Source organism: Lissotriton helveticus, chromosome 2_1 (genome assembly GCF_964261635.1).
Source record: "Lissotriton helveticus chromosome 2_1, aLisHel1.1, whole genome shotgun sequence".
NCBI lineage: Eukaryota > Metazoa > Chordata > Amphibia > Caudata > Salamandridae > Lissotriton > Lissotriton helveticus.
In genome coordinates, this window is record NC_136059.1 from 567957982 (window position 1) to 567970084 (window position 12103).

General features: G+C 32.5%; 1 long non-coding RNA gene across 1 annotated transcript; it reads right to left on the reverse strand.

Annotated features, from left to right (window-relative positions):
• Positions 1-2828: 2828 nt before the first annotated feature.
• LOC144819434 (uncharacterized) lies at positions 2829-11629 on the reverse strand. The gene is made up of 6 exons (XR_013607365.1): positions 11539-11629; positions 10707-10806; positions 9872-9971; positions 8607-8712; positions 7016-7121; positions 2829-5644 (listed from the first exon to the last, which is right to left on the reverse strand). It is a non-coding gene; the product is annotated as an uncharacterized LOC144819434 (long non-coding RNA).
• Positions 11630-12103: the final 474 nt, after the last annotated feature.

The following is a 12103-nucleotide window of genomic DNA, read 5'->3' on the forward strand; positions in this document are numbered from 1 at the left end:
TTCAATACCTCTGCTAAGTTAGAGCAGAGCTCAGAGTGGATGTCCCCTAACGCAGTAAAATCAGCAGGGGTGGATAACTGAGGGATGAGGTCCACAACTTTTTCAAGGGCAGGCACCACAGTAGCGTAAAGCCTCTGGATGTCATTGGGATTCTCCAGGAGTTTTAGCCATTTAATTCTACGTCTGTCGGTAGTTGCGTCTAGCCCAGCAGGAAATGCTGAGTTTTCTTCTTGGGTATTGGTCGGCATTCCCTGGACCACCAACCTCAATGATAATACATTGTGGTCACTATCAGTCCTGTTAACTATCCCAAAGTCCCTCACTTTAGCCCAGTCCTTCGTTGAGACCAGGATATAATCTATCCGGGACTCCAGACCTGCTCTGTTAAAGGTGGGCTTGGGTGGGATATCTCCCTTAAACCGCCCATTACAGGCCCTCAGTGAGTGGGATAAGGTAAAACATGTTATTTGGGTGACCTGAGGTGACCATGACTTTACAGGAGGTCCCGGCAAGGTAGGTATCTCCCAGAGGTCATCTTCTTCATTAGTTACCCCTTTTAGAAAATCTGGAAGGGGCTCGTACTGAGTATTAAAGTCCCCCCCAACTATAAGTGGATGGCAGAGGGTGGCAGAATCGAGGAACAAAACTAGGTCCTCAATTGTCCCCGAAGTACCTGTTATCCCAACCGGTCTTGAATATACATTTATCAAAGCCACACTCACACCAGGTGCCCACTCCAAGACAACGCACTGGAAGTCCGCTGAGTTGGTTTCAATATTTTTCGCCCTGCATCCAAGGTGGGAACGGGGAACATCCATTACAACGCAAGTATAACAACGCAGTGCTATTACAACGCAGGTAATACAACGCAGGTTCTTTTACAACGCATGTTTTTACAACGCATGGTATTACAACGCAAGTGCTATTACAACGCATGCTTTTACATCGTAATTTATATGGTTAATTGTTACATATTATTTTGTGGGTTATTTAATAATAATAATAATATGAATATTTTTTTTACATGTGATCAAAATTTTGATTTTAAATAATATTATTTTTATTATTTAATTATGTAATACTCAGGCATTTAAATATAATGAATATTAATAAGTATATAATAATTATTAATATTCAGGTATTTTTTGTAGCAATATTTTATTATTTATTTAAATTAAATAATGTTTGAAAAAATAAGTATTAATAATTTTATTATTTAATTATGTAATATGTAATACACAGGGAATTTTGTATAATTTATTTAAATATAATAAGTATTAATACTCAGGTATTTTTTGTAACAATTTAGTATAATTTATTTAAATATAATAAGTATTAATAATCATGTATTATTTGTAGCAATTTTTTATTATTTATTTTAAATAAATAATATTTATAAAAATAAGTATTAATACATTGGTAAATAATGTTTATAAAAATAAATATTAATACTCAGGTATTTTTTGTAGGAATTTTTTATTATTTATTTAAATTAAATAATGTTTATAAAATAAAATTTTAATACTTTGGTAAATGTTTATAAAAATAAGTATTAATACTATATAATAAATATTAATAAGTGTATAATAATTATTAATACTCAGGTATTTCTTGTAGCAATTTTTGTAGGAATTTTTTATTATTTATTTAAATTAAATAATGTTTATAACATAAAGTTTTAATACTTTGGTAAATAATGTTTATAAAAATAAGTATTAATACTCTATAATAAATATTAATAAGTATATAATAATTATTAATACTCAGGTATTTTTTGTAGCAATATTTTATTACTTATTTAAATTAAATAATGTTTGAAAAAATAAGTATGAATAATTTTATTATTTAATTATGTAATATGTAATACTCAGGGAATTTTGTATAATTTATTTAAATATAATAAGTATTAATACTCAGGTATTTTTTGTAGCAATTTTGTATAATTTTTTAAATATAATAAGTATTAATAATCATGTATTATTTGTAGCAATTTTTTATTATTTATTTTAAATAAATAATATTTATAAAAATAAGTATTAATACATTGTTAAATAATGTTTATAAAAATAAATATTAATACTCAGGTATTTTTTGTAGGAATTTTTTAATATTTATTTAAATTAAATAATGTTTATAAAATAAAGTTTTAATACTTTGGTAAATAATGTTTATAAAAATAAGTATTAATACTCTGGTATTTTTTTTCACAATTTGTCAAATTTATTTATATAAAATAATGTTTAAAAAAAATTAATATTAATACTCCAGTATTTTTTGAGAAAGAATAGAGATTATGATTTAAAAAAAGAATACTATAATAATAATTAGATGATTTAGAAGGTAAAAATTATTATTAATAAATATTTTAATATTAAGTTATGTTTAAAATAATATTTAAATAATTTACAAATAAATTGGAATATTAATAGATGTAATTTTAGAAACTTTCTCACGCTTTTGCATTGGTTTCAATGAAGGTTTTAGTCCTTTATTTATTTCTATGAATACTCCATTGGAATCCGCGGAACGGTTTAGTATGGATGAAAAAGAACAGAAGCAGGATGGAGAAGAAGGATACAAGGGTAGCATAATGGTAAGTGATTAAAAACTTTATTTTTGGTATATAAACAATATTTTAAAACGTTAAAAATTAAGAAAAATAATTGAAAAAGTCTTTGTGTTTTCAAAAATATTTTATTATTTAACGAAAATAAAATGTAAAAAAATATATAAATTTTATTTCAAATTTACAACATTTTCTAAATTTTTTAACTTTTGAAATGATTATTATAATGTATTATAACAAAAAAATATTACATTAGCTTAAAATAGTCCTTTATTCATTTTGCGGCTTTTTGATCACGTCGTTACGTTAACGTCGACGTTAGACGCCATCTTGGATTTCATCGATTGCTGGAAGCAGCTGGAAGCTGATCTGCGCTCAAGGTAGGAAACTTTTACAACTTAATTAACAGTAAAACATATTAAAAAAGTATATATATTGTAATGAGAGGATAATGAGAGGTTGCGTTTTAAACTAATATTTGTTTTTGATTGAAATTGAACATGTCGCCGAACATTTCATTTGTATATGCCTTCGTCGGGTAATGTATCAGAACAAGTCAAGGGTAAATATTTTTCAATAAAGTTATTATACACAAAAAATAATCATTTTGAACGTTACATGTTTTGTGTTGAGATGGGAATGTATTGCTTTTGTAAGTTTGTTCAACATAGAAAGGTTATCAACGTTTTTTTGAAAAATGATACTTTTGGGCTTGGATTGTTGAAAAAAAACTGGTTTTTGCATTTACGATTGTTCAAATCGAAGCAACATTTGTGCGGTATTCTTTGCTGATATTTTGAAATAAGGGTCTTGATTGGTTGTTTTGGATAAATATTTCAAAAAGAAGGAATTTCATGGCATTGGTAATGCTTTTTTACGAGTGGTTTCTTAGATGCAAGATATGATTACGAAAAATGGGTTTAATTGGTTGTTTTCTTTTCATATTTCAAAAAGCAGGTTTACAAAATATATGTTTTGCATGTGTATTTTAAAAATTGAAATATTTGAAAAATGAAAAGATTTAGTCAGCGAGAAAAATTGCAGTTAGGAGGTGTTCTTGGCAAAATCATGAAAAAATCTAGAAGGAAGAATTTATAAATATATTTAGTAAGTGAGATTATATTTAGTTAGGTTGTGAAGTTACTTAACCATAAAAAATTTATTTTAAGTTACGTACGTCACATTTTTAAATGAAGAATTGTTAGACAAATAGAAGAATGGGGAATATTTCAGTAAAGGTGCTTTTTTGTTTGTTTTCTGTTTGAAATACAACAGAAATTTGTCATATAAACTAATTTTTTCAAGCCAGTATCATTTTTGAAATAGTAAGTGGGGAAAAAAGTATTTCAAAATAACTTTAAAAAAAAAAACGTTCAAAATGTTTACTTCTAGGAAAAATATTCCATATCTGAAATCATAATTAATTTTTAATAGTAGAAAAATAATTTCTACATGCCTTTTATAGGTTTTTATTTGTAAAAAGAAAGGGGATGGATTTTTCCATTTTTCAAAAATGTATACCTGAAAAGGATAAGATTTCAAAAGGTAAGGGAACCCGACGATTATAAAATTTAAAAATTTTTACAAAAAAGCCAATTGAATTCAATATATAAAAAATAAATTTAGGGCAAAGCAGGAAAGTAAGTTTTGGATTAAATTTTAGAAATGTAATATGTTAGCAACATTTTCAAGGTAGTCTGATGCCACACACAACGAAAATTGTTGTAGTACACCCAATAGTCTCCTGGACATTTCCTTTGTTTGTCTTGAAGGTCGTGGATTTAGGCTACCTGAAAATGCTTGTGCAATTCTCATCTCTTGAAAACTTTGCTCCTTCTTCAAAGTTTTCAAAAAAGAGTAAAAATTAGGATGATGTTTGCCAATTGTATGACTGAAGGAGTTGTGCCATCCCTCTATGGCATTATTTGTTTTAGCACCACCTTCCAAGCAGGTTGAGTAGCAGTTCCACCACTGCACATGGTAACGTGGCTTCCTCCTGCGACCTGATCTGCTTAGACGCCCAATCCATGTGTCCTCAAAATAATTTAAAATTGGAGCCAATTTTTCTTCATTTTCTATAAAATATTCAGATTCTGAAATTGCAGTGTAGTATTCATCTACACTATCAGGTGGTACAAAACAAAGGGCAGTTAATTTTTTTAATTCAAATTGTAATTTGCTATCAGAGCAGTAATCTGCAACCAGGGATGTTTTTTGAAGTTTACGCCAATATGCCTGGGAAAAATGAAAAAAACATCCCTGAATTTGGGTATCCACGTACAATTTGTTGATGACATTCATCATAGTCAATTCAAAATCTAAAATGATTTTCCTAGGACTTTTTCCTGATGTTTTCTCTTTAATTACTGATAAAAATTCATTATAGGTTGCAGATTGCTTGTCTGGTAGTAAACTATATACTAAGGGAACTACATTATTGTTTATTTGTGCATGAATGCTGTAAATTTGGGTGAAAGGATGGGGCGTACATTTAAACGTACCATCCATCATCCAAATTTCAGTATTCTCTAATTTATAAAGGTTACGGGGAGTGTTAAATATTAATATGCGTTTGAGAGGGTTTTTGTTATCGTAGAGAAGGAAAGGTTCATTAGAGAAAGAAAGAGTTAATTCGTGTGGAATTACAATGTGAGCAAAAGTTTGTGGAGTAACTGTTTGTGTGTTACTTGCCTGCTTTTTACGTTGAATAATTCTACGCAAATTAGGGATTGTTGGCATATTACAAGCAACATGTCCAGGGACATGTTGTGCAACCTCTCTTAAAATTTGACCAGGAGTTGCATTGGAGGTGGATGCAATATCTTTCATTTGGTTGATTGTATCGCGTATTTCTATTTCCATTGCAGAGGCAGAGTGGTTATGTTCAGTGGTTTTGATTATGTTGTCACCAACAGTAACTGCTCTGCCTCTGCAACGAGAAGAATAATATTGAACACACCTCCAATGTCTCCTTGGTTCACTTATCCTCTCATTACACTATATATACCCACAGTGTTTTAGAAGTCTGTTTCCTTTTCTTGATTTTGTATAAATTGCTGTGGTATTGCTTGCCATTTTCTGTGGAAAAAAGGAAACATGAAATATAAAATATTATGTTGGTTCTGTTTGAAAAAATACATTGCACTTAAACATTTTTCAGCACTTTCCTTAATCATGCATTTACCTGGACTTGGAATTGCAAGTTGAACTTGAACACTATCCATTAATTTCTGTAATAATGGACTTATCTGGACTTGGAATTGTAAGTGGCACTTCAACACTATCCAACACTTTTCCTACTCATGCACTTTCCAGGAGCTAGAATAGTAAGTTGCACTTCAACACTATCCAGCACTTTCTCTAATTATGCACTTTCCTGGAGTTAGAATAGTAAGTGGCACTTCAACACTATCCAGCACTTTCTCTATTCATGCAATTTCCTGGAGTTAGAATAGTAAGTGGCAGTTCAAGACTATCCAGCACTTTCTCTAATCATACATTTATCTGGAGTTAGAATAGTAAGTGGCACTTCAATACTATCCAGCACTTTCCCTAATTAAGCACTTACCTGGTGTTAGAATAGTAAGTGGCACTTCAACACTATCCAACACTTTCCCTAAACATGCACTTTCCTGGAGTTAGAATAATAAGTGGCACTTCAACACTATCCAGCACTTTCCCAAATCATGCACTTTCCTGGAGTTAGAATAGTAAGTTGCACTTCAACAGTATCCAGCACTTTCCCTAAACATGCACTTTCCTGGAGTTAGAATAGTAAGTGGCACTTCAACACTATCCAGCACTTTCACTAATCATGCACTTTCCTGGAGTTAGAATAGTAAGTTGCACTTCAACACTATCCAGCACTTTCCCTAAACATGCACTTTCCTGGAGTTAGAATAGTAAGTGGCACTTCAATACTATCCAGCACTTTCCCTAATCAAGCACTTACCTGGTGTTAGAATAGTAAGTGGCACTTCAACACTATCCAACACTTTCCCTAATCATGCACTTTCCTGGAGTTAGAATAGTAAGTTGCACTTAAACACTATCCAGCACTTTCCCTAAACATGCACTTTCCTGGAGTTAGAATAGTAAGTGGCACTTCAACACTATCCAGCACTTTCCCTAAACATGCACTTTCCTGGAGTTAGAATAATAAGTGGCACTTCAACACTATCCAGCACTTTCCCTACACATGCACTTTCCTGGAGTTAGAATAGTAAGTGGCACTTCAACACTATCCAGCACTTTTTCTAATCATGCACTTATCTGGAGTTAGAATATTAAGTGGCACTTCAAAACTATCCAGTACGTTCCCTAATGAAGTACTTACCTGGAGTTTGAATAGTAATTGACATTTTTCACTATCCTGCACTTTTTCGGTTTTACAATTATATTTTGTATGCAATGTACGCAGAAAATGAAATGTGTTTATTTGACAGTTACCTTTGAGTTTTGAAGGTTGCTTTGTCGGTTTCTTTCAAGTCTTGCAAATTGTTTTGATGTTGGCTGAGCTTTGCTTGCTTTTTCGGTTTTGGTTTATCTTGTTTGGCTGTAATGAAAAAATTTAAAAAAGTGTTATATGGTTTGATAATGTTTTATTTCTATATCTTTTCTAAACGTTGAAAAAAATAATCTATATGTATTGATGATTAGAAATTTGTGACATGTTAACAATAACCAGCACTTTATTTGCTCATGCATTTATCTGGACTTGGAATTGTAAGTGGCACTTCAACACTATCCAGCACTTTCCCTAATCAAGCACTTACCTGGTGTTAGAATAGTAAGTGGCACTTCAACACTATCCAGCACTTTCCCTAATCATCCACTTTCCTGGAGTTAGAATAGTAAGTGGCACTTCAACACTATCCACCACTTTCCCTAATCATGCACTTTCCTGGAGTTAGAATAGTAAGTTGCACTTTAACACTATCCAGCACTTTCCCTAAACATGCACTTTCCTGGAGTTAGAATAGTAAGTGGCACTTCAACACTATCCAGCACTTTCCCTAATCATGCACTTTCCTGGAGTTAGAATAATAAGTGGCACTTCAACACTATCCAGCACTTTCCCTAATCAAGCACTTACCTGGTGTTAGAATAGTAAGTGGCACTTCAACACTATCCAGCACTTTCCTTAAACATGCACTTTCCTGGAGTTAGAATAGTAAGTGGCACTTCAATACTATCCAGCACTTTCCCTAATCAAGCACTTACCTGGTGTTAGAATAGTAAGTGGCACTTCAACAGTATCCAGCACTTTCCCTAAACATGCACTTTCCTGGAGTTAGAATAGTAAGTGGCACTTCAACACTATCCAGCACTTTCCCTAATCATGCACTTTCCTGGAGTTAGAATAGTAAGTTGCACTTCAACACTATCCAGCACTTTCCCTAATCAAGCACTTACCTGGTGTTAGAATAGTAAGTGGCACTTCAACACTATCAAACAATTTCCCTAATCATCCACTTTCCTGGAGTTAGAATAGTAAGTGGCACTTCAACACTATCCACCACTTTCCCTAATCATGCACTTTCCTGGAGTTAGAATAGTAAGTTGCACTTTAACACTATCCAGCACTTTCCCTAAACATGCACTTTCCTGGAGTTAGAATAGTAAGTGGCACTTCAACACTATCCAGCACTTTCCCTAATCATGCACTTTCCTGGAGTTAGAATAGTAAGTTGCACTTCAACACTATCCAGCACTTTCCCTAAACATGCACTTTCCTGGAGTTAGAATAGTAAGTGGCACTTCAATACTATCCAGCACTTTCCCTAATCAAGCACTTACCTGGAGTTAGAATAGTAAGTGGCACTTCAACACTATCCAGCACTTTCCCTAATCATGCACTTTCCTGGAGTTAGAATAGTAAGTGGCACTTCAACACTATCCAGCACTTTCCCTAATCAAGCACTTACCTGGAGTTTGAATATTAATTGACATTTTTCACTATCCTGCACTTTTTCGGTTTTAAAATTATATTTTGTATGCAATGTACGCAGAAAATGAAATGTGTTTATTTGTCAGTTACCTTTGAGTTTTGAAGGTTGCTTTGTCGGTTTCTTTCAAGTCTTGCAAATTGTTTGGATTTTGGCTGAGCTTTGCTTGCTTTTTCGGTTTTGGTTTATCTTGTTTGGCTGTAATGAAAAAATTTTAAAAAATGTTATATGGTTTGATAATGTTTTATTTCTATATCTTTTCTAAACGTTGAAAAAAATAATCTATATGTATTGATGATTAGAAATTTGTGACATGTTAACACTAACCAGCACTTTATTTGCTCATGCATTTATCTGGACTTGGAATTGTAAGTGGCACTTCAACACTATCCAGCACTTTCCCTAAACATGCACTTTCCTGGAGTTAGAATAGTAAGTGGCACTTCAACACTATCCAGCACTTTCCCTAAACATGCACTTTCCTGGAGTTAGAATAGTAAGTGGCACTTCAACACTATCCAGCACTTTCCCTAATCATGCACTTTCCTGGAGTTAGAATAGTAAGTGGCACTTCAACACTATCCAGCACTTTCCCTAATCATGCACTTTCCTGGAGTTAGAATAGTAAGTGGCACTTCAACACTATCCAGCACTTTCCCTAAACATGCACTTTCCTGGAGTTAGAATAGTAAGTGGCACTTCAACACTATCCAGCACTTTCCCTAATCATGCACTTTCCTGGAGTTAGAATAGTAAGTGGCACTTCAACACTATCCAGCACTTTCCCTAATCATGCACTTTCCTGGAGTTAGAATAGTAAGTGGCACTTCAACACTATCCAGCACTTTCCCTAATCATCCACTTTCCTGGAGTTAGAATAGTAAGTGGCACTTCAACACTATTCAGCACTTTCCCTAATCATGCACTTTCCTGGAGTTAGAATAGTAAGTGGCACTTCAACACTATCCAGCACTTTTCCTAAACATGCACTTTCCTGGAGTTAGAATAGTAAGTGGCACTTTAACACTATCCAGCACTTGCACTAATCATGTATTTACTTGAACATTGCATAGTAAGTGGCACTTTAACACTATACAGTACTTTCTTTAATCATGCACTTTATTGGTGTTGGAATAGTAAGTGGCATTTCTACACTATCCAGCACTTTATCTAATCATGCTCTTACCTGGAGTTAGAATAGTAATTTGTATTTCTAATCTATCCAGCACTTTCCCGTATCAAACAATTACCTGGAGTTTAAATAGTAAATGAAATTTTTTCACTATCCTGCGTTTTTTCTGCTTTAAAATCGTATGCAATGTAAGCAGAAAATGAAATGTGTTCATTTGACAGTTACCTTTGAGTTTTGAAGGTTGGTTTGTGGGTTTCTTTCAAGTCTTGCAAACTGTTTTGATATTGGCTGAGCTTTGATCGCTTTTACAGTTTTGGTTGTTCTCCTTTGAATGTAAAAAAAAAATTAGAAAATGTGTTATATATTTGGATAATGTTTTAATTATTTATCCCTTTTGTACGTTGTCTTGAATAAAAATATGTTTATTATTGTTTACAAATTAGTAAAATGTTAACACTAACCAGCCTTTTCTTACATCATGCATTTACCTGGACTTACATTACTTAGGGCCCGATGTAGGTAAAATAGATTTACTGATTTTTAATTACCGAATCATACCGATTAGGTAATTAAAAATCGGTAAATCTAAGGGGTCGAGATGTAGGAACATCCAGATGTTCCTTTTGCTGAATTGGAAAATATCTGTATTTACCTATTCGGTAAATACCGACCGGTAATGCCCCATTCATTCCTATGGGCTTTGAAGCGCACAGGAATGAATGGGGCATTACCGGTCGGTATTTACCGAATCGGTAAATACAGATATTGACAAGGGTGCAGGGGGTGTCACTTTCACACCCTCTAGCACCCCCAAAAAAGGTTTGGGGACCACTAAAGTCATGCACTTTCTCAGAGTGGAAATAATAAGAGATAATTTCACAATATCAAGTACTTTTCTTAGTTTCTATTAATAATCAGCATTTTAAACAGAATATGCACTTACCTAGAGTTCGATTAGAAATTTACATTTTTTCGACTATCCTGCACATATTCAGCTAAAAAAATATTTATGATTTCTAATGTATTCTCAAATAGAAATGTGTTTATATTTAAAAGTTACCTTTGAGTTTTGAAGGTTGGTTTGTGGGTTTCTTTCAAGTCTTGCAAATTGTTTTGATATTGGCTGAGCTTCGGTTGTTTTTTCGGTTTTGGTTGTTCTCCTTTGAATGAAAAAAAAATTAGAAAATGTGTTATATATTTGGATAATGTTTTAATTATTTATCCCTTTTGTACGTTGTCTTGAATAAAAATATGGTTATTAATGTTTAAAAATTAGTGAAATGTTAACACTAACCAGCAGTTTCTTACATCATGCATTTACCTGGACTTAGAATACTTAGGGCCCGATGTAGGTAAAATAGATTTACTGATTTTTAATTACCGAATCATACCGATTATGTAATTAAAAATCGGTAAATCTAAGGGGTCGAGATGTAGGAACATCCAGATGTTCCTTTTGCTGAATTGGAAAATATCTGTATTTACCGATTCGGTAAATACCGACCGGTAATGCCCCATTCATTCCTATGGGCTTTGAAGCCCATAGGAATGAATGGGACATTACCGGTCGGTATTTACAGAATCGGTAAATACAGATATTGACAAGGGTGCAGGGGGTGTCACTTTGACACCCTCTAGCACCCCCAAAAAAGGTTTGGGGACCACTAAAGTCATGCACTTTCTCAGAGTGGAAATAATAAGAGATAATTTCACAATATACAGTACTTTTCTTAGTTTCTATTAATAATCAGCATTTTTTTCAGAATATGCACTTACCTAGAGTTCGATTACAAATTTACATTTTTTCGACTATCCTGCACATATTCAGCTAAAAAATATTTATGATTTCCATTGTATTCTCAAATAGAAATGTGTTTATATTTAAAAGTTACCTTTGAGATTTGAATGTTAATTTGTGGTGTTATTTTGCAAATGGTTTCGATATTGGCTGCTTTTCGGTGGCTTTCTCAATTATGGTTGTTCTCCTTTTGCTGTAAAGAAAACATTTGAAAACATGTCATATGTTCCTTCATAATACATGCGAGTTTTATTACTATGACATTTTTTGTAGAAAATAATCTACTTCTTATACTAATTTATATTTTTTAAAAACGATATTCTACTGGTACATTAAAACTGTCAAGTATTTACCTTGCTGATAGTCCTTTATTTTTCTTATATTTTTAAATCTTTGGTTGAATCGATTGTTGTTTCAGGTTTTTTTCACAATCTATACTGCTTCACAACATACATTGAAGTATCTAAAATTAAATGTTGATTTGCATGAGATGCAAAGCAAATAAATACATATTCTATATTTTAATTTTAATTATTCTGACATTTAGTTGTCATCCATTTTTACGCTGTATTATGTGTCTGTCTTACTATTTTTAACATATTACATTTACGATTAATTTTCGAAGGATGTGGGGGAGAGGGAGAGAACGTTTAGTAATG